Source organism: Balaenoptera physalus, assembly GCF_965194825.1.
Source record: "Balaenoptera physalus genome assembly, chromosome: 3".
NCBI classification, from domain to species: Eukaryota; Metazoa; Chordata; class Mammalia; order Artiodactyla; family Balaenopteridae; genus Balaenoptera; species Balaenoptera physalus.
The window spans coordinates 20,832,542-20,854,178 of record NC_138890.1 but is presented as its reverse complement, the minus strand read 5'-3'; the positions used below and the strand labels follow the sequence as shown (position 1 = coordinate 20,854,178).

The 21,637-nt window shown below is 39.8% G+C and overlaps 1 protein-coding gene across 14 annotated transcripts in view; it reads left to right on the top strand.

Moving 5' to 3' along the window:
• NSD1 (nuclear receptor binding SET domain protein 1) overlaps nt 1-21,637 on the top strand; it is a 134,050-nt gene that overhangs the window by 3,922 nt on the left and 108,491 nt on the right. The window lies entirely within an intron of this gene.

Sequence of the window (21,637 nt, the reverse complement as noted above, 5' to 3'; positions counted from 1 at the left end):
TTCCTCCCAACATACCGCTGAAATACTATGTAAAGATTTAATCAGAGAAAATTTTATGGTGTGTGATGATAGTTATGAGTGCATTAAACATTCATTTTACTGTATAGCCCTGCTGTTCTTTAAAGTTAGAGTGAGAATGTGGGTGTGTCACTTTTGTTTCTGTTGATTCATATCTTAAATATGCTTTAGTACTCCTTGATTTCTTAGCTTGCAGTTGCAGATTTAAAAAATTTGTTTTGGTAGTAATCTAGAGTCTGTATTGTCCGAGGTATTTTTCAGGGTGAATAGGCTGTATTGGCAGCCTATTGGCAGCTCAGACAAATCCTTCTTCGTGGGTTCACATTGAAATTTATTTTACATGTATATAGTTTTGTCTTTTTAACTACATAAACACTTAGATCTGAAGGTGGAGATACATGTTTCTTTAGAAGCATACAAATATAAATGTAAATCTATGTGCTTCTTATCAAAGAAATGTCAGTGGAGTATTGGTTCTATTAAAAACAATTGAAAATACTGGAGCCTATAGAAAGTATGTTATGCATCTAAAATGAGAGTTAACAAACTTGTATAAATGTAGAAAAACTTTTTTCAGGTAGAAAATCTAAATTGCTCAAAGATTATGGACTTGAAGAAGCAAGTATCTTTATTCTTTTTTTTTTTTTGCCCCCGCAACCCGGCTGTGCTGCTCGTGGCTTGCAAGAGCTTAGTTCCCGGACCAGGGACTGAACCGGGCCACGGCAGTGAAAGCGCCAAGTCCTAACCACTGGACCGCCAGGGAATTCCCATCTTTATTCTTTCATTCCGGTTGTAGATGAAATCTGTTGCTTTCATTTTCGCCTTTGATGTGTGTATATATATATTTTTTGCCTTTGATATTTTTTAACTAAGGATTTAAAGTGAAGTCAATCTCAAAATGCAAATGTAGTTGAACAATAAGCCTGGGAAAGGTGTAATTAAAATAATTCTATATAGCCACACACTATTGATGTTTTGAGACTATTCACAGTTGATTGGTTGATGCAGCCGGTATAGAGTGCTTACTCTGTATTAGATCCTGTGCTCAGGGCTAGAAATTAGAATATCTTTTGCAAATGCTATTTGTCTTTTTTTCTGTCTGTAATATTGTGATAGAATGAGATTCTCCTGGCGAGATTAAGAGTAGTTATTAGGGTTTTAAGCCCTCTGTCTGGAATTAGGGAAAGACACATAATTCAGCATCATATTGCCAATTGTTTTGTACAACTAGCTATCAGCAGGCTTTTTGCCTCCTGTCATAAATGAGCAGCCTCTTCAGTTTACCCTCATGTTCTTCAGTTTTTTCTGTGTACAGTGATGTGAAATGGTTGTCATTACAGTTAATAATCCTGACCTGGTGCTTTTATATTTAATTGGGTTGATACTGTCTAATTTCTGCCAATGTACATATACAATGTACAGTGCTTTGTACATTGTAGATACTTGAAAAAAATCTTCAAGGAAGGTTGGTCCCCGGAGCGCCAAGTTAAAGCAGTCAGTAACTTTCAGTTTATTAAGTGCTTTGGTCTGTATTATCTTATTGGGTCTTCATAGCCTTGTAGTAAAAACAGATGTCATAGAAGACATAGATCAACCTTCAAGGTGCTTGACGTTATTTGAGACAAGACCGAAACCCTTGAAACCATAGAATTATCTGAGTACTCTTGGTTTTCTTTAGTGACTTTTGAAGGTCTCTGACACTCTTACTTGGGCCTGAAGTAACTCCTGGTTTTCTCACTAGGCTGATTGCAGCAGTTATTTATTTGCTACTCTTCCTCACTTAGATATTTTATGGAGATAAATATAAATAGAGTTAATTTATGCTATGGTGGTATTCATGAATTTGGGGATCCTCAAAGTTCTTAGGATGTAGCCAGCCTCCAGGATGGTCTGACATACATTTTATATTAATGATCCTCTTTATCTAAAGAAGACTGCTAAAAATGAATACACTTAAAATGAGGACTAAAATTTCATAAGTAAATAAGGAGAAAAAGGATTATTTAGGATTTTATATTGAAAAGTAAGATTAAGAATTATAAAAGTAGTTTTATTTATTTATTTTTGAAAAGACACTTCTATTTTTTTTAATTTTATTTTTTATTTATTTATTTTTGGCTGCCTCGGGTTTTTGTTGCTGCGCGCGGGCTTTCTCTAGTTGCGGCGAGCGGGGGCTGCTCTGCTTGCGGTGTGCGGGCTTCTTATTGCGGTGGCTTCTCTTGTTGCGGAGCACGGGCTCTAGGCACGTGGGCTTCAGTAGTTGTGGCACGTGGGCTCAGTAGTTGTGGCTCGCGGGCTCTAGAGTGCAAGCTCAGTAGTTGTGGCGCACGGGCTTAGTTGCTCTGCAGCATGTGGGATCTTCCTGGACCAGGGCTCGGACCCGTGTCCCCTGCATTGGCAGGCGGATTCCCAACCACTGTGCCACCAGGGAAGTCCCTAAAAGTAAGTTTTTTTTTTTTATAAATTTATTTATTTATTTTTGGGTGTGTTGGGTCTTCGTTTCTGTGCGAGGGCTTTCGCCAGTTGTGGCAAGCGGGGGCCACTCTTCATCGCGGTGCGCAGGCCTCTCACTATCGCGGCCTCTCCTGTTGTGGAGCACAGGCTCCAGACGCGCAGGCTCAGCAGCTGTGGCTCACGGGCCTAGTTGCTCTGCGGTATGTGGGATCTTCCCAGACCAGGGCTCGAACCCGTGTCCCCTGCATTGGCAGGCAGATTCTCAACCACTGCGCCACCAGGGAAGCCCCTTAAAAGTAAGTTTTAAACCTTTATCAAAATTTTGATTATGGGACTTCCCTGGTGGTCCAGTGGCTAAGACTCCATGCTCCCAATGCAGGGGGCCTGGGTTCGATCCCTGACTAGATCCCACATGCTGCAACTAAGAGTCCGCATATGGCAACGAAGATCCCACATGCTGCAACTAAGACCTGGTGCGGCCAAATAAATAAATATTAAAAAAAAATTTTTTTTATTATGATGGCAACTATTTGTTATAATAAGGCAAGAATCAAATAGATTTTTAAAAATTTTGTCCAGCAAAATTGTACCATAGGAGATGGCATACTTTATTTTGCTTCATTTTCTCATTATGATCATAAGGAGGATAAATTTTTGTAAAATATTTAAGGACTTAATCAGTCTTACTGACGTTTTCGTTTTAAAAATATCCACTATGGAAAATTTCAGGTGTATACCGAAGAAGAGAAAATAGTTGAATTTCCATGTACTCCTCACCTAGCTTCAAGAATTACTGATATTGGGACTTCCCTGGTGGATCAGTGGTTAAGACTCCACGCTTCCGCTGCAGGCGGTACAGGTTTGATCCCTGGTTGGGGAAGTTACACATCCCGTGAGGTGCAGCTACTCCCCACCCCCCACAATAAAAAAGAATCACTGATATTTTGCCAGTCTTGTTTTATCCTCTCTCCACTGTGTCATTCACTAACATTTCTTAACCCTTTGACGTTCATATCACTCTTTGAAGCTCCTGTCCTGTATCCTTGTCAGTTGTCACTTGTTTACTGGTTGACCTAGATCAACTTTTCCTTGCCTGTAATTGGGGTGATTCTTCTTTATTATTTACCTTGACTTTAAGGAACACAGCATCTTTTTGCCAGATTTGTTTGCAATTTTACCTTGTAATTGGTTTGCAATGTAATACTAGTTAGTGCTTCATTAGGTAATGACAGACACTGTATTGTACATGGGATGGATGTTTGAATAGAGTCTTTTTCTTGGCCACTTAAAAATAGATATCTTGGGACTTCCCTGGCAGTTCAGTGGTTAAGAATCCGAGCTTCCACTGCAGGGGGCATGGGTTCGATCCCTGGTTGGGGAACTAAGATCCCGCGTGCTGTGTAGTGCGGCCAAAAAAAAAAAGATATCTTGGTGTTGTAACAATATCCCCCGGTACAATCTTGGAGATCCAGAAAATACTCACAAACCACTCCCTGTACTAAGTTCTGTGCTATGGATGTTTACGTGGTTAAGGAGATCAATGGAGAGATGAATGAAACTTAGAGCTTCAAGGAAGAAGTGGGATTTGAATTGGTCTTGACTGGGTTAGGTTTGGTTAGGTTTAGAAGGGTACTTTGGATAAAGAGAACTAAATGAACATAGTATTTTCAGAAGGTTAGGTAGGATGGGTGTCCTCAGGTAATAAGGCCTAGAAATCCAGACTGTGGCATTTGGTATTGATGTGATAGGAACTGGGATCCAGTGAGGAATTTCAGCTGAGAGGTGATTCGATGAAATCTGTGTTTGGAAAACTTTGGCTGGGAGAGAGTAGAGGCAATGTTAGGATGTAGGAGTCTGTTGCAGTAGTAATTAAAAATTAGAATTGATCAGAGTCAGTAGTAGAAAGAAAGGGGGTAAATCCAAAAGATTATTTCAGAGGAGGGAAAATTGGCAGCCCTTTTAGGGTTGCCTGGATTGGAGGCAAAATTGGAGCCTGGATTTGAGGAATGAAGGAAAGAGATAAGTGCAGACGATGTCCAAGGCTTGTCGTGTTGGTGCCTGAGACAAAAATGATTCCTCAGGGGTTTTCTCCTCTTCGCTTCTCATCATCCCAGCAATTCTCTACTCCCTCCTTTCCTGTCTCCACACGTCTCTGTTTTCTGCTCTTTATCTGACTCTGTCCTTGCTGGAGGCCCTGGTTTTATTCATTACTCTTTCCTCTTTCCCTCTGGGATCTTTATTCTCAACCTTCACTGCATCACTTTTTCTGCCTAAAAAGAGAATGACATCTTCCTATTCTAAAGGAATCTTCCTTTATCCTGTAACCCCTCTGATTATCTTTCCTCTTTACTGGTGAATTTCTTGAAAAAGTTGTCTACTTTGTTTACGTCTCCTTAAGCTCTGTGAATTGGCTTCTGTACTCTGTTGAAACTGTTCTTTTCAGAGTCACAAATGACACCTCCATACTTATCCTACTAGATGTGCAGCATTTTGACCACGACTCCTTTTATGACTGCTTGTTCTCTTTTCTTCATTCTCTGCAGCCTCATCCGCTTTCATTGATTAACTTTACTGCTTCTCTACTGTGTGAAAACTCTCTCAATCTGACTTCTGAGCTTCAGACCAAGAAACTCAAATTGCCACCCGAGTTTCTCTTCCACCTGTATCATACTCACTTTTTTTTTTTAAAGCTTTTTAAAAAAATTATGGACACTGCTTTTTAATTTTTATTTGTTTATCTATTTATTTGGCTGCATTGGGGCTTCTTTGCTGCGCATGGGCTTTCTCTAGTTGTGAGGATCAGGGGCTCCTTCTCGTTGCGGTGGCTTCTCTTGTTGCGGAGCATGGGCTCTGGGTGTGCGGGCTTCAGTAGTTGTGGCTTGCGGGCTCTAGAGTGCAGGCTGAGTAGTTGTGGCGCAGGGGCTTAGTTGCATTCGCGGCATGTGGGATCTTCCTGGACCAGGGCTCGAACTCGTGTCCCCTGCATTGGCAGACGGATTCTTAACCACTGCGCCACCAGGGAAGTCCCCATACTGACTCACTTTTGACCCTATCTCTTTTATTGCCAAACATGCTTTTCCTTCTGTCTTAATGATGGCATCATCCTCCAGTTCTTCTCAAGGCTGGAAACCTTGGAGTCACTTATTTGTTTATATGATCAAAATGCATTTGAGTGCCTCCTCTGTGCTAGGCACTGCTAGTATTAAAAAAGGGAAAGACGTAGACTTGCTTTTAAGGAACTTTACTGTGGAAAACAAGTGTAAACAATGGCAATACAGAATGCCACATGGTCTGATAGGTGTTACAGGTACTATGGGAGTGTGGAGGAAGGTATGCCTGGAGTAATCTGGAAGAACTTCACAGAGGGTTATATGTAATTTGAGCAGAGACATGCCAGTAAGTAAGAAGGAATAGCATATGCAAGTGGCAAGAAATTCTTTGATAGGAGGAATCTGAGAGGAGTGGGGTTGTCAGGAGATAAAGTGTAAATATAGGCCTTGTATTCCATGCTGTAGGGTTGAATTTTTATGCTATTTCCATTCTACTATGATGTCTTTATTACTGGTCTTCATATAGTTTTTCTCTCTAGTCTGTCTGGAGAGACAGACAAAATTACCTCTGACCTCCAAAATGAGAAAACTAGGTCTCTGGTTAAAGCTTTACCTTCAGTGCCTCACTCCTCTCCCCATTTGCCTAACAAATAAGCCCAAATTCAGTTGTCCTCTGTGATAGGACCTCATCCCGACTTTCCCAAATCTCATATGCTACACACAGGGAATCCTGGCTGGGTTCAGCCAGGCTGAACTGTTAGCCTTTGTCTCCCTGGTGTGATTCATCTTTTTGCATCTTAACAATGTGTAGCATGGTGCCTTCTTTGTAGTAGACACTCATATATTTATGGAGTAAAAGAATGAATGGTGCTATTACAGAGATACAAGTTGGGAATGGGAGTAAATTTTAGGTAGGAAGGTGATGAGTGGACTGTGAATGCTCATCCTCAATGTACCAAATTTCAAAACTTCAGTGATTTTTTTGACTTTATCTCCTCATGCATTTAATTTCTAAGGGCTTTGAATTTGTGCTCCCTGTATCTCAAGCATTCATTTTTCTCTCCATTCTCACATTTGATCTCTTAATTAAAGATATTAAATCATAATAGTTTTAAGTTGGATAGATCCCTTGACAGTGTACTGTGCTACCTGTTGAGTAGAAGTCCCTTTAATCTCTCTGAGGCCCAGTTCCTCATCTCTAAATGGGGCGAATACTGTGTAGCCTACACATTTGAAAGGATGCAACAAGATAATTTATCTGAAGCAGCTAGCACACTGCTAGTTCTGAAGTGTAGGTGCTCAGTAAGTGATGCCTATTATTACTATATACCAAGAGCCAAATGGACATTTGGAAGAGTTAGTTGTGAATTTTGAGAAACATATCTTTGCACTTTTGCTTTTTTCTCTGTTCTTCTAAACTCTTCTTGCTTAATTGGTAAGATAAAGGCATTAAGTATTTTTTCTGTTTTTGTTTAATAATCAGGAGAATTTGATCCATTTTTTGTTTGGTAATCAGGAGAATTTAGTTTGGGCCATAGGATCAGTATCTCTCTGCACTCCAGCTATTAAGTAGTTTAACTTTATTACATTGTTGCTTTTTGCTGGTTGTCTTTTGTCATGGATATAAATGTTTCATTTCCACCCCCTGGTTTTCAGGAGAGCCCACCTCTTTTCTGGTGGTGGGTTTGATTGTCATTGAATGATCATTTCTGAAACTTTTTTAATGATCTCAAAATGTGGCCTTTTGAGGAAATTGCTATGAATATTTTTAGTTAGAAAAGTAATATAAATTCATGGTAAAAGTGAAAAATGGAACATTAAAAAAAAAGGAACTTTATTTCTGTCACCCCTCATATGCTCCCTCTTTTTGGGGGGGGGGCGGGACCTGCACTATGCAGCTTGTGGGATCCCAGTTCCCTGACCAGGGATTGAACCCTGGCCCTCTGCCATGAAAGCACAGAGTCCTAACCACTGGACCACCGGGGAATTCTCAGTTGTCCCTCATTTTCATTCTTTATATTTTATTAGGATTTTCTTTGTGTCTATGTACCATTTTTATCTTTTGGTAACACAAGTGGCCTGATATACATATTATTGAATACCTAATACGTTGAGGATATCTATTCATATGAGCATGTAGGTAGATCTCCATTTTTTTTTAATGATTGAAATTTTTATTGAAATCACTGTAAGTTCACATGCTGTTAGTTGTGAGAAATAATACAGAGAGATCCCATGTATGTTTTGCTTGATTTTGCAATGATAATGTTTTGCAAAAACATCTAATATCACAACCAGGATATTGACATTGGTATAATCCACCAATCTTATTCAGGTGTCCCAGTTTATGTTTTTCATATTTTTTTTTTAAAAGAAAATTCTACAGTTCTATAAGGACATATTCCAGATGTCCCTGGTTTTACTTGCACTTGTTTGTGTGTATGTACTATGTTAAGTTCTCTGCATTTTTATCACCTGAGTGGGTTTGTATGTGCACTACCACACTCAAGATGTTGAACAGTTTCAGTGCCACCAGGATATCTTCTGTGGCCCTTTTATATCACACCCATCTTCTTCCTGGCAGTTCCTCCTCCAACTTTTGCCAACTACTAATCTGTCCTTTGTTTCTGAAATTTTGTCATTTCAAAAATGTCCGTAAATGGAATCATGCAGTATATATATAGCCTTTTGGGATTGGGTTTTTTTCACTTAAAATTCCCTGGAGAGTCATCCAAGTTACTGAGTGTATCAATATTTTATACCTTTTTATTACTAAGTAGTATTCCGTGATAGGTATCTACCACAGTTTGTTTAACCATTCACCTGTTGAAGGACATCTGGGTTTATTCTAGCTTTTGGCTATTAGAAGTGCTGTGAACATTCATATACAGGTTTTGTGTGAACATAAGTTTTCATTTCTCTGGGATAAATGCCCAAGAGTACCATTGCTGAATCATATGGTACTGCATGTTTACTTTTATAAGAAACTGCCAAGCTGATTTCCAGAGTAACTGTACTATTTACATTCTCACCAGTAGTGTATGAGTGATCCAGTTTCTCTTCCTCCTCACCATCATTTAGTGTTTTCACTATTTTTGTTTTAACTGTTTTGATAGTTATGTAATGATATCTCATTATGGTTTTTGTTTTTTGTTTTTAATTTATTTATTTTACTTTCTTTTTTGGCTGTGTTGGGTCTTTGTTGCTACACATAGGCTTTCTTTAGTTGCAGTGAGCGGGGGCTTCTCTTATTGCGGAACACAGGCTCTAGGCATGCGGCCTTCAGTAGTTGTGGCTTGCGGGCTCTAGAGCGCAGGCTCAGTAGTTGTGGTGCATGGGCTTAACTGCTCTGCGGCATGTGGGATCTTCCTGGACCAGGGCTCGAACCCGTCCCCTGCATTAGCAGGCAGGTTCTTAACCACTGCGCCACCAGGGAAGCCCTCATTATGGTTTTTATTTGCATTTCCCTGATAGCTAATGACGTTGAACATCTTTTTGTGTGTTTATTTCCCATCTGTATATCCTCTTTGGTGAAATACATTCATGTCTTTTGCCCATTTTCTAATTGGATTGTTTGATTTTAATTGTTTAGTTTTGAGAGTTCTTTATGTATTCTAGATGATCTACAGTCTTTATAAGGCCTGTATACAAGTCATAATTTTTAAGCATTGTTTCTACTTTTAGATAACTTAATTAAAGAAACAATAAAGTCATACAAACTTGTTTTCCCTTAATAAATTGGAACAGATTTTAGTGTTTTTTACTGTTATTAGATGAAATTACTTTATTAAGGCCTCTAAAGTTCTTTTCACATGTCCAGTGACCTTACATAAAATATCAATACCATAGTACTGTGTTAAAGATTGCTGGAAGGATAAAACCCATTTTGGAGGATGAACAATTATATTTACACATTAGATTAAATTAAAAATAATTACTGGTTATATGATATCCCCTCATATACCAGGCAGAATCTGAAGGTAGTCTTTCTTTGTAAATTACTGAGGGTATATTCCTCTTGGCATCTCTAATTTCTCTTGATGCGGTAATTGGAGTTGTTGGGGATCCCTGGTGAAACTCGGCAATGTGCAAGTTTTATCTATACTCAGTAAAAATAATAGACATCAATGCCATGCTAGTTGTCATTGGAATTTTATATCCAAAGGCATTTTTTTAACATTGCAGTTGGTTCAGTGGACAATGTATTGAATCTATTTTTATAATCAGCATATGAAGAAAAAACACTTCCACCATGCCGTGATCTGTAAAGAATTGCAGAGCGGTTGAGAGGTAATACAGTTCTGCATTTGAAGTGCTTCCTTTTTTTTTTTTTTTTTTTAAATATAGTAGAGCTTTGAGGCAGAAGTGTTATAGTGCAGGTAATTAAACCACTGAAATTAGTTCTTTGGTGGAGTAGATATTAGAGTTTTAAGTAAAGTCTTGGTAGGTACCTTATTAATTTCATAGTAATGTCTGTGGAATTATTTCCTAAGGATAAACTGCTGATAGGGGAATTATCAGGGCAATGGGTTAAATTTTTTGTCTCAGATGTACCTACTTCTGTATGGCTTTCCAAAAGGAGTGTACCATTTCACACAGTTCTAAATAGTGTATATATGAGTACAGCATTTTCCTCCCTTTGATAGCATGCCAACTTTGATAGCATTGATGTTTTAAGTTTTTTACTTCATTAAATAGGTGCATACTTCTACCGCAAGTTTGATTTAATTAATATTGTTGAAAATGATTTCTTTGTTTCTTGTTTGTATTTCTCCTGTGGCCTTTGCTGTCCATATCCTTTGCTGACTTATCTGTCTGGGTTGTAGTGTTTTATAGCTATTATCCTTTTATCTTACAGACATAAATATTTCTTCTCAATCTGTTTTTCATTTTAATTAATTTTCTATAGTTGTAGAGTCGAAGTTTCATTTTTCATGTATCCAGATCTGTTTGGAGTAGTTTCTTTTATCGATTCGAAACTTCTGTATGTTCGATAAACCAATTTTACACACTTGTAAAAATTTTAAAAAATTCTGTCTGCTAAAGCCTTAAATTGATCTAATAGGGATTTTATTTTAATATCTAGCACTGTGCTGATGATAATTTTTATAGAGTCTTTAATTTTCTTTTTGAAAACAAGATAGCTGTGGAAGGAATGTTTCCCTTTGTATTAGTTATCTTTTTTAAAAAATATATTTATTTATTTGGCGGAGCTGGGTCTTAGTTGCAGCACGCAGGATCTTTTCTAGTTGTGGCATGCAGGCTCTTAGTTGCGGCATGTGAGATCTAGTTCCCTGACCAGGGATCGAACCCAGGCCCCCTGCATTGGGAGTGCGGAGTCTTAACCACTGGACCACCAGGGAAATCCTGTATTAGTTATCTGTTCTGCCTAACAAATTACCCTCAAACTGAGCAGTCTAAAATAATAAACATTTCTCTCACACAGGGTTAGGAATCAGGGAGTGGCTTAGCTGGATGGTTCTGGCTCAGTCTCTCACGAGATTACAAGCAAGATGTCCATCACTGCTGCAGTCATCTGAAGGCTGTAGGATCCTTGTCCAGTATGGCTCACTCTTATGGCTGTTGGCTGAAGGAGGCCTCAGTTCCTTGCTATGAGCGCCTCTCCATAGGGCTGCTCACAGTATGTAGCTGGCTTCCCCCCTAGAGTGAGTTGTCCAAGAGAGGAGAGACCTAGCAAGGAGATCCAAGGAGATACAATGTGGGAGGGGAATATACCCTGAAGTGTGGATCACTGGGGACCATCTAGGGCGACTGGTTACCACGCCCACCCAATAAGAAATAAGTAGTTTTAAAGGAGAAAGCTTAAGTATACAAAGTAGTGACACTTAAAAAAACTTATTTATTTATTTACTTATTATTTATTTATTTATTTTTGGCTGCGCCGGGTCTTAGTTGCGGCATGCGTGATCTTCGTTGTGGCATGCAGGAACTTTAGTTGTGGCATGAGGACTCTTACTTGGCAGCATTCGAACTCTTAGTTGTGGCATGCATGTGGGATCTAGTTCCCTGACCGGGGATTGAACCTGGGCCCCTTGCATTGGGAGCATGGAATCTTACCCACTGGACCACCAGGGAAGTCCCATTAACTTAAAAAAAAAAATTAATTAATTAATTAATTTTTATTTTTGGCTGCGTTGGGTCTTCGTTATTGCACATGGGCTTTCTCTAGTTGTGGCGAGCAGTGGCTACTCTTCGTTGCAGTGTGCGGGCTTCTCGTTATGGTGGCTTCTTTTGTTGCGGAGCATGCGCTCTAGGTGCGTGGGCTTCAGTAGTTGTGGCACGCGGGCTCAGTAGTTGTGGCATGCGGGCTCAGTAGTTGTGGTGCACAGGCTCAGTTGCTCCGCGGCATGTGGGATCTTCCCGGACCAGGGCTCGAACCTGCATCCCCTGCATTAGCAGGCGGATTCTTAACCACTGCGCCACCAGGGAAGTCCTATTTTTAATTTTGATAAAATATACATAGCATAAAATTTACCATTCTAACTTTTTTTTTTTTTTGGCCGTGCCATGTGGCTTGCAGGATCTCAGATCCCCGACCAGGGATTGAACCTGGGGCCATGGCAGTGAAAGTCTGGCATCCTAACCCTAGGCCACCAGGGAACTCTCCATCCTAACTATTTTGACGTGTACAGTTAAATAACATTAAGTGTGTTCACATTTCGTGCAGCCATTCTCCAGAACTCTTTCCATCTTAGAAAACTTACCAATTGAACGACTTGCCACTTCCCCTTCCTCCCAGCCCCTGGTAACCACCATTCTGCTTTCTCTCTCTGAATTTGACTGCTCTGAATACCTCATGTAGAATTATACAGTATTTATCTTTTTTGTGATTGCCTTATTTTACTTAATGTAATGTCCTCAAGAGTTCACCCATGTTGTAGGCCGTGTCAGAATTTTCTTCCTTTTTAAAGATATTCTGCTGTATACCACATTTTCTTTATCCATTTATCAGTCGATGGCCACCTTTTGGCTATTGTGAATAATGCTGATATGAACATAGGTGTACAAATACCTCTCCTGGATTCAGTGGGGATTCTTTTTTTTTTCTGGGCGCATCATGCAGCTTGTGGGATCTTAGTTTCCCACCCAGGGATTGAGCCTGTGCCCTCAGCAGTGAAAGTGTGGAGTCCCAACCCCACGGGACTGTTTAACATTTTGAGGAACAGCCAGACTGTTTTTGCACAGTGGCTGCACCATTTTACAGTTGTGATTTCTTCATATTCTTGCCAACACTTGCTTTTTTTTTTTTTAAGCCATCCTGGTGAGTGTTACATGTTATCTCATTGTGGTTTTGATTTATATTTTCCTGATGATGTTGAGCATCCATTTATGTGCTTTTTGGACATTTGTATAGCTACTTTGGAGTCTGTGTTGTTAATCCTTTGCATATTTTTTAAAAATTGGGCTTTTTTATTGCTGAGTTGTAGTTCCTTATATATTCTGGATTAAGTCCCTTATCAGATATGATTTGCAAATATTTTCTTCCATTCTGTGGGGTTTTTCATTTTCTTGATGGTATCCTTGAAGCACAAAATTTGTTTTCTTGTTTTTTTAATGTTTTTGTATTTGGCCATGCCGTGCAGCTTCTGGGATCCTAGTTCCCTGTTCAGGGATCGAACCCTGGCCCTCAGCAGTGAAAGCACAGAGTCCACTGGGCTGCCAGGGACGTTCCAAAGGTTTTTAATCTTGATGAAGTCCAATATATCTATTTTTTTTCTTTGCCTTGTGGTGTCATATCTAAGAAACCATTGCCTAATTCAAGATGAAGAAGATTTACTCCTATGTTTTCTCCTAAAAGTTATATTCTTACCTCTTACACGTAGGTCTTTGATGCATTTTGAATTTTTGTATATGATGTGAGGTAGGGGGCCAAACATCTTTTGCATGTGGGTACCCAGTTGTCCCAGCACCATTTGTTGAAAAGACTATTCTTTCCCTATTGAATGGTCTTGGCACCCTTGTTGAAAACAGATACAGATTTATCTCTGGGCTCTTAATTCTGTTCTGTCAATTTATATGTCTATCCTTTTTTTTTTTAAGATTTATTTATTTATTTCGCTACACTGAGTCTTAGTTGTGGCACGTGAGCTCTTCATTGTCGCGTGCGGAATCTTTTTTTAATAAATTTTTAATTAATTAATTAATTTATTTATTTATTGTTGGCTGTGTTGGGTCTTCATTGCTGTGTGCAGGCTTTCTCTAGTTGTGGCAAGCGGGGGCTACTCTTCGTTGCCGCGGTGGCTTCTCTTGTTGTGGAGCACAGGCTCTAGGCGTGCAGGCTTCAGTAGTTGTGGCACATGGGCTCAGTAGTTGTGGCTCGCGGGCTCTAGAGCGCAGGCTCAGTAGCTGTGGCACATGGGCTTAGTTGCTCTGTGGCATGTGGAATCTCTCTGGACCAGGGCTCGAACCCATGTCCCCTGCATTGGCAGGTGGATCCTTAACCACTGCGCCACCAGGGAAGTCCCATGTGCGGGATCTTTAGTTGCGGCATGCAGGATCTAATTCCCTGACTAGGGATTGAACCTGGATCCCCTGCATTGGGAGCGTGGAGTCTTAACCAGTGGACCACCAAGGAAGTCCCTATATGTCTAACCTTATTCCAGCACCACACATTTTTGATTGATGTCGTTTTGTAGTAAGTTTTGAAGTCAGGAAGTGTTGAGTCTTATAAGTTTGTTGTTCTTTTTTTTTTTTTTTCTTTTTTTGGCCATGCCACGCAGCTTGTGGGATCTCAGTTCCCCTACCAGGAATTGAACTTCTGTGGCAGTGAAAGTGCCGAATCCTAACCACTAGACCACCAGGGAATTCCCTGTTTCTCATTTTCAAGATTGTTTTAGATATTCTGTGTCCCTTGCATTTTCATACAAATTTTAGGATTAACTTATCAATTTCTGCAAAAAAGGGAACTGGAAATTTGATATTTTGTTCAGTCTGTAGATCATTTTGGAGTTTATCAGCATCTTAGCAACACTGTCTCCAATGTGAAAATGGGGTATCTTTCCATTTATTTAGGTCTTGTTTAATATCTTTCAGTGGTGTTTTGTAGTTTTGAGTGTACAATTCTTATACTCCTTTTTATTTTTTATTTTTAAAAATTTAATTTTTTTTTTTTTGGCTGTACCGCGCAGCATGCGAGATCTTAGTTCCCTGACCCTTTATGTGATTATTTTTATAGTAGGAGTTACTTTCTAAGTTTTCAATTAAAAGCGACTTCCCTGGCTGTCCAGTGGTTAAGACTTCGCCTTCCAGTGCAGGGGGTGAAGGGTTCGATCCCTGGTCGGGGAGCTAAGATCCCATATGCCTCGCCTTGCAGACAAAAAACCAAAACATAAAACAGAAGCAACGCTGTAACAAATTCAATAAAGACTTTAAAAATGGTCCACATCAAAAAATCTTTAAAAAAAAAAGGTGACTTTTTACCAAGTACATTTTATTATAACTTTGCATTTCGAAAATTGCTAACATTAATTGAGACAGCACATTCTTCATTCATCACTCAGTTGTTTTTTAGGTGCCATGCATTTGTAAGATGGGAATATGGTGGAAGTTGGGGTAGGACAGCTGTGCTGGGCAGAGAGGAGTATGATTTAGGATTCCAAGGATTGAAATAGCTGCTGCTTTGGGAGAATAAGGAGTTGATTATGGCATGATTAGGCGGGGAGGATGGGGTAGGAAGGGATGATATTGAAGTGGGGTAGTTAGGGTCTAGGTCTTTCCCTAAATTCTCCCTTTTTTTTTTTTTTTTTTTGTTTAAATGATTGAAATGATATTTTTTTCTGCTTGTATTTGACTTTTGTATCTATTGTTAACCTGTTTCTGTTTCTTAATTTTGACTGCTGCTCACTACGAAAAAGCATAGATAAAATGCCATTAAAAGAAGTCATAAGAACTTTTCTTTATATAGAAAGGGAGTTTGGGATTGTAGAAAGAATGTGGGGGGAGCAGTCCCTTAGAGTTACCTGAGAGGCTGTGTCCCGGGCATAAGTTCTCAGTTATGTTCACCAAATAAAACATAACTCTCAACTTAAAAAAAATGTGGGCTTTGGAGTTGGACAGATCTCCCTTTGAGACCAGACTGACTCCTTTGATTACCTTGGACAAGTGACTCTTCACCCTTAGTTTCTTAATCTGTAAGCTGTTTTGAAAATTAACTCCTAGCACAGTGTATTGCACATGGTGTGTATTTGCTGCTGTTAATTATCATAGTTAACATACATTGAGTACCGTCTGCCAGGCAGCTAGTCTCTGTACTAAGCACTTAATGAGTATTGATATTATCTCATTTAATCCTCAGAATAAGCCCACATAAGTTGATAGACAACCATTATTTCAGGTTTATACATTAGGAAATAGAAGCTTAGGGAGATTTAAGTGGTTTCCCAAGTGATGGTTCTGGTATTCTGGCCAAGGCCGTCTGGCTTCAGAGTGTTTTCTCTCTGCTGTGTTGCCTCCCCTGTTGCAAAGGACTAAGGGCACCGTTCATTACATAATGTTATTTTTAGTGGTCTTGTTGGCAGTGGGAGATTAAAATGAGAGGCAGAAATTTGATAGTTTTTCTCAAGTCTGCATGTCAATTTGGCCTGAAAACTTGAATAGAAAGACAGGTGTCATCAGCAAATCTGTCCTATCCTGTACTTCAAAGCCAAATGCAACTTCTATCTAGTATGAGGATTTATTTCTGTCTGACTTCTGAGTTACCTCTGCTTACTAACAAATAACCACAATGTAAGTGTAACTGTGCAGTAATGAAATATTCTTTCAGTTTATCATACCAGATGTGAATGTTCCATTTGAAAAATAGTTTAAGGAAGCTAGACACTTTTTTAAGAATTGAGATAAAATTTAAATAACTTAAAATTGACCATTTAAACCGTTTTAAAGTGTACAACTCAGTGGCATTTTTTACATTTACAGTGTTGTGTAACCATTACTGCTATGTAATTCCAGACCATTCTTATCACTCCAAGAAGAAACTACTTAATCATTAAGCAGTCACTCCCCATTTCCCCTTTCCCCTAGTCCTTGGCAACCACTGATCTTTCAGTCTTTATGAGTGCCTATTCTAGACATTTTGTATAAGTGGAATCAAAGTATGTGGCCTTTTTTGTCTGGTTCCTTTCGCTTAACCATCATGCTTTCAAAGTTTATCCATATTGTAGCACATATCAGCACTTTATTCCTTTTTATGGCTGAATAATATTCCATGGTGTGGATATACCACAGTTTATCTTTCATCAGTTGGTGGGAATTTGGATTATTTCCACTTTTTGGTTATGATGAATTAATTATGCTGCTGTCAATAGTTGTGTACAAGTTTTTGCTTGAACCTCTGTGTTTAAATCTCAGGTATATACCCACTAGTGGAATTGCTGGGTCATATGGTAATTTTGTTTAACTTTTTTTCCCCTTTTATTATTATTTTTTTTGAGGCATGATTGACATATGGAAAACCTGTACATATTTAATGTGTATATCTTGATGAATTTGAAGATCAGTATACACCTGTGAAACTGTCACCATATATAATGCCATATATAATACCATACACTTAACCATAAGATGTAATCACTTAACAGATTTTAAGTATATAATACAGTATTGTTGACCATATGCGCTATACAGTAGATCTCTCAGACTTATTCATCTTGCATAAGTGGAACTATGTACCTTTTGACTAACATGTCCCCGATTCCCCCTCCTCCCAGCCCCAGTAACCTCCTAGCCCCTGATAACCACCCTTCCACTTTGTGCTTCTATGAATTTGACTATTTTGGATTCCTGATATAAGTGGGATCATGTAGAATTTGTTCTTCTGTGTGTGGCTTATTTCCCTTAGTATAATGTCCTCCATGTTCATGTTGTAGCAAGTTGCAGGACTTTCTTCTTAAAAAGAAGGCTCAATAATATTCCATTGTATGTATATACCACATTTTCTTTATACACTCATTTGTTGATGGACATTTAGGTTGTTTCCGTGTCTTTGCTATTGTAAGTAATGTGACAACAAACATGGGTGTGCAGAAAACTATTTGAAATCCTAATTTAAATTATTTTGGATATGTATGGCAGAGTGGGATTATAACTATATGATAGTTATAGTTTTAATTTTTTGAGGAACCTCCACATAGATTTCCACGGTACCCATTTACATTCCCACCAACAGTATACAAGGGTTCCCTTTTCTTTCTGTATTCTCACCAACACTTGTGGATGTTATTTATGTGTTCTGGATACGAGATGTTTATCAGATATTTGATTTGCAAATATTTGTTCCCATTCCATGAGTGTCTTCCCACTCTTGATAGTGTCCTCTTCTACGCAAAGAATTTTAATTTTGATGATGTCCAATTTAACCTATTTTTTCCTTTTGTTGTTTGTACTTTTGGTGTTCTTCCTATGAATCCGTAGCCAAATACTAGGTCATGAAGATTTACTGCTGTGTTTTCTCTAAGATTTTTATAGTTTTAGCTCCTACATTTAGATCTTTGATATATTTGAGTTAATTTTTGTATATGGTGGGAGGTAAGGGTTCAACTTCATGTTTTAACTAAAAAAATTTTAACAACTTTATTGTGGTATAATCCACATACCATACATATATCCATTTAAAATATAATGTAGTGATTTTTAGTATATTCATTGAGTTGCACATCCGTCACTACAATCTAACTGTAAAAAATTTTTATCACTCCATTAGCAGTCATTCTCCTCAGCCCTAGGCAACCAGCAGTTTATGTTCTTTCTTTATGGATTTTCCTATTCTGGACATTTCATATAAATTAAATCATATAATATATGGTCTTTTGTGATTGAGTTCTTTAACTTGGTGTAATATTTTCAAGGTTCATCCATGTTGTAGCATGTATCAGTACCCCAGTCCTTTTTGTGGTTGAGTAATATTCCATTGCATAGATATATATACCACATTTTGCTATCTATTCATCAGTTAATGGATCTTTGGTTTGTTTCCACATTTTGGCTGTTATGAATGCTGGTGTGAAGATTCATGTAAAAGTTTTTGTGTGGATGTGTGTTTTCTTTTCTTTACTTTTTTAAAAAAAATAATATTTATTTATTTGGCTGTACTGGGTCTTAGTTGTGGCACGTGGGTCTTTGTTGCCGCGTGTGGGATCTTAGTTGCTGCATGCAGGATCTAGTTCCCTGACCAGGGATCGAACCTGAGCCCCTTGCATTGGGAGCGCGGAGTCTTAACCACTGGACCACCTGGGAAGGCCCTCAATATTTCTTTTTTTTTTTTTTCTTTGCCCCTGTGTTTGTGCGCAATGCCTGCAGATGGACACACAGGTGTGTGGACACACAGGTGCATGCCTGCCTGTGTACACACAAATCTGGGTAAATGGCATGTGGCCAAGGACCCCTGGCCATTCATGGTGGACCCTCAGCCATGCACTTACTGAGCACCTACTGTGTGCCTGTCACTTTCCAAGCCCACCATGTGGGTAAGCTCATTGATTGCAATGATTTTCTCCACTTTCCAGATGGAAAAGGTGAGGCCCCAGGAGGACAAGAAACTTGCTTTAGGTCCCACCTGCTGGGCAGGGGTGGAGTTGGGATTTGATCCCAGGCAGCTGGGTCTGCTGTAGACATTGGGGACACAGAGAGAACCCATCTTTGCCCTCCAGGGGATGACATTGTAATGGCAGAGACAGACACTACACAGGTCAATCAGTCAGTAACAAAATGGGAGGTAGTGATAAGTACCCTGAATTTACACAAAGCAAGAAAGAGAGAGAGTGAATTGGGGAGGGGGTGTGGTCATTCAGACTTGGGGTCAGAGGAAGCCTTTCTGAGGAGGTGACTTTGAGGAGAGACCTGAAGGAGATGACGGAGGGAGGTGTGCTGACATCTGGGGGAAGAGTGTTCCAGGCAGAGGGAATAGCCTGTGCAAAGGTCCTGAGGCAAGACTGTGCCTAGTGTGTTGGAGGAAGAGTGAGGAGGCCCGTGTGGCTGAATCAGAGAGAGTGATGTGGAGAGAGGGAGGAGGGGAGGGCAAGGAGGGGATGGGGCAGGTGGTACAGGGCCTCATGGGCCTTGGGGAAGTCTTGGGCTTTTAACTCAATACTTCTTTTAGGATGGTTTAGTATTGCTGTATTCTTTTAGTATTTGCTTGTCTGAGAAATTCTTTATCTCACCTATTCTAAATGATAATCTTGCTGGGTAGAGTATTCTAGGTTGCAGATTTTTTCCTTTCAGGACTTTTGACTATATTTTGCCACTCCCTTCTGGCCTATAACGTTTCTGTAGAGAAATCAAGCTGATAGCCTTATGGGAGTTCCCTTGTAATTAATTCTTTGTTTTTCTCTTGCTGCCTTTAGAATCCTCTCTTTAACTTCAGTAGTTGTGGCACATGGGCTCAGTAGTTGTGGCTCGCAGTCTCTAGAGCGCAGGCTCTGTAGTTGTGGTGCACAGGCTTAGTTGCTCTGCGGCATGTGGGATCTTCCTGGACCAGGGCTCAAACCCGTGTCCCCTGCATTGGCAGGCGGATTCTTAACCACTGCTCCACCAGGGAAACCCTGGCAGGCGGATTCTTAACCACTGCGCCACCAGGGAAGTCCCTGTCATTTTAATTATAATATGTCTTGGTATAGATTTGTTTGGGTTCATCTTGTTTGGGTCCCTCTGTGTTTCTTGTACCTGGATATCTGTTTCCTTCTTGAGGTTTGGGAAGTGTTCAGCCATAATTTCTTCAGATATACTTTTGATCCCCTTTCCTCTTTCTTCTGCTTCTGGAATCTCTGTTATGTTTAGATTAGCACGCTTTATATTATCATAGGTTTCTTATATTGCCTTCAGTTTTTTTCATCTGGCTTTCTGTCTGCTGTTCTGATTGGGTGATTTCCATTATTCTATCTTCTGCATTATTCAGTCTGCTGTTCATTGCCTTTAGCTGAGGTTTTATCCAGCAAATGAGTTTTCTAATTTTTCTTGGCTCCTCTTTATAGTTTCTAGTTCCTTTTTACAGTAATCTACATTTCTATCGATAACCTTTTTTTTTTAACTGAAGTATGGTTGATTTACAATGTTGTGCTTTGATAGCCTTTCTTAATTCCTTTAGTATTTTCATTACCTCTTTTTTGAACTCGGTGTCTATTAGACTGAAGAGATCTGTTTCATTGTTCCTACTTTCAGGAGAATGCTCTTGATCTTTTAATTGGTAGTGGTTCTTTTGCTTATCCATTTAACTTATATTTCCCTTGCTCTATGAGTTTAGGAAAACAGTTGTCTGCTGTGGTCTCAGAGGGGTATTTTTATGTGGGAGTGTCCCTGTGTAGCCTGCATGGGTTTAGTATTTTTTGGTGCGAGGGCTGTTTTTAGTATGGATGCCTGCCACCTCTTTCCTCAGTGTGTGCTGGCCGATATCCCCTTGATAGGGGGTGTAGCTGGTGTTGTGGTGACCAGAGCCCACACTGGAAGTTGAGCGGGGCCTCCTTTTTGCTCTGTGGTTGTCACAGCCCTGTTAGGAGCAGAATCTGCTCCTTAGTTTTTGGAGTAGAAGGTCCCAGATCTGTTTCTAAGCTGCTGTGTGAGGTCGGCAGGATTGGAGCGCTTCCGCTGGGAGAGGAGCCACTGAGTATTCCTCCGCTGGAGCTGTCCACCAGGGAGCGCGCTCTGTGGTGTCTCCTGAAACCCATTGTGTGGGCTCACAAAGTACACTGTTGTTGGCACTGTCCTTGTTCCCGGCTCAACCGTAGGAATGCTGGCAACAGGCCCTGGTGACCCTCAGGCGCTGTGTTTACAAAGCCACCAGCGCAGATCCACCAGCTCAGATCCAGAGAAGTCAGGTACCAGGACTGGAGTAGTCACGCCATGTGAGCTATGGAAGCAGCCCGGACCCCGGCCCAGCCTTCGCCTGCACACTCCCACACAGCCCACAGCTGCTAAGGCCAAACCTGTCCCAGCCTCGGGGGCACCTGTTGTCTACTCGATGTCCCACAGGCTCCGAGTTTACAAAACCAGCAGCCTTGCCCTTTTCTTTTTTTTTTAACATCTTTTTTGGGGTATAATTGCTTTACAGTGGTGTGTTAGTTTCTGCTTTATAACAAAGTAAATCAGCTATACATACACATATATCC